Source organism: Centruroides sculpturatus, unplaced genomic scaffold (assembly GCF_000671375.1).
Source record: "Centruroides sculpturatus isolate CEXI.00-Female unplaced genomic scaffold, Cexi_2.0 scaffold759, whole genome shotgun sequence".
NCBI lineage: Eukaryota > Metazoa > Arthropoda > Arachnida > Scorpiones > Buthidae > Centruroides > Centruroides sculpturatus.
Genome location: NW_019385017.1, coordinates 216,250 through 218,634, shown reverse-complemented (window position 1 = coordinate 218,634; position 2,385 = coordinate 216,250).

The following is a 2,385-nucleotide window of genomic DNA, read 5'->3' as shown; positions in this document are numbered from 1 at the left end:
GAGTGACACGCTTGACATTGGTAGGTATCGAACATTCTACGGTTATTGTTTCTTGAAAGGAATGATGGTCCAGGTGGAAATCGATCGGAGACAACCCTTTCTCCCCAAGGAATGACTTTCTATACTTTATTCTTGCTCTTGGGAAAAGTGGAAAATAAAGTGAAGCGGTGTCGCTCTGGTTAGTTATCGATTCATTTCAAGAAACAATGAACTCGCCCATTGGATCTCTTGATAGTAAAAGCCTTTAGGCATTGTCTGTATTTTTCTGTTTATTATAATATATAGAATATAAAATGGCCGAAATAAATGATTTGGCGACTGAATTGGGTTGCATAAAATATAACTATCATTATCTGAAGTGATTTTATAAGTAACTCATTTATTTAATTAAGAAAATTTATTTTTAATGTNTAGAATTCCATGATAAAAACTTCCGTTGTTAACGTGGTAGACATTTTAGTTTTTCTTCTAAATTTTGTGAAGTTTTTAAATATATTTATTGTCCTGGAAGATTTTTATTAATAGTTAATTTTGGTAAGTAATTTAAAGTTATTTTTAGTTTGATTTAAATATCTTAAATTTCCTTATTTTAATTAGGAATTTTTTGTAACCAAAATAATTTGCCCGGTTACGTTAACTCGTCATGATGAATCCAACTTAAAATTCAATTGGAAACGAATTTTCAGGATTGATTCAAATAAAACTGTTTTTTCTGTTCGTCGCCTATCTTGGCCGACATATTTAAGTTTGGTCCGTCTGTAATGGTCGAAGTACAGAGACTCGCAATATTATGTTTATATTCTTCGCGTCAGCAAATTGGTCATGAAAAAGTGGGAATTTACCGGTCAATTTTCAGTTCAGATTCAACGAAAACTATTCGGCTATATATACTATCCTTTGGCACTTCTGAATTCGCCACTGGATTCGCATAGTGAGGTAAACTCTACCACCGTGATGAACAGGTGATGGAATCCGATCAGGATATTCGTAATTTAACACACATATCGCGGATTAGAATGTTACTCTCCTTTTTTTTCATTTATGCTGGTCATCTTTTTTTGCTGGGAAGGTCCATTCCATAATGGTAAAATTATAGTTGGAAATGTAATCTTGGTGTGTCTCATATTAGTAGAAAATCAACGAAAACATTAGAAAAACTACAACCTGGTTCTCTTTACTTGTTTTCTAACTTTATTAAGTTGAAATATAAGTATTCAATCTTTTATGTTATTTTTTTATAATATATGAATTTTGAATTTAGAGAACTAAACTAACATGTCGTTAATGTTAGTTTAGTTCTCTAAATTCATAATTATGTAAAATTTTGTATGTAATTTTTTCATAAACTATTTTTATAATGCTTTAATGTTGAATGTATTTTATTAATTTTTATTCATTAATTTTGAAATTAAAATAAATTATATGTTTATTAATAGTGGTTTCAACACCGAATTTATGGGAAAAAGAAAACTATAATTTTTTTCGCAAATTACAAATTAGGTTTTGCGATTTGAACATTTTAATTTTAAAAAGGCGTCAAAATTAGTTTTAAACTGAATAAGTAATGTGATGTATTGTGTTTATAATAAATTTTATACTGAAAAAAAATATACAATTTGTTTTCATTTTTAAAACATGATAATGAATGTGTAGGTTAGTTTGGCAAATTAAAATAAGGGAAATGAGCAAGGTCATGCCGAGATTTAGTAAAATATTAAGTAATTAATAATAATTACTATACTGCCACGTTTATAAGAAATTGATGTGTTTTTTTATTATTAATAAAAATTCTGGAAGATTTTACATTACTAATAAAAATTAATTATTATTTTTAAATGATTGCAGTTGTTTTATCGACCCAAAATATTAAATAGAAATTTGGTCGTTGAAGCATTCCATTTATAAACTATATAAAATTTTAATGTGATGATATCGGAAATGAAAATATGGTGATAACAACGAATTTTTTGTCATTTTTCCAAAAAAAAAGACATCCACGAAATTCTAATTTTGGTTATTAGTAGGGTTTCTCAAACGGGATTCCGGGATCCCGGTTGTTTTTTTAACCCGGGAAATTTTTGTTATCCCGGGAAATCCCGCAAATTTCTTAAAAATTCACTTTTTTTCTTATTTTGTGTTAAGGTTGAGGAATTTTGCAAATAGAAAGCATAATTAACTCATTCACTGTCAGAATACATTTGTATTTATTAATTTTAAACCTACCTATTAGTTTTTTTTAAATTTTTGCTCGTTATAGCATGTCACAAATGGTCAATAATCAATATATAGCTTATTTGTGGCATGACTATAAAAATTCTTTACTTGTCGGAACCTGTAATATCTGGAATAATTGTGCTTACGCTGTCTTGAGTTTTAACCATGCCC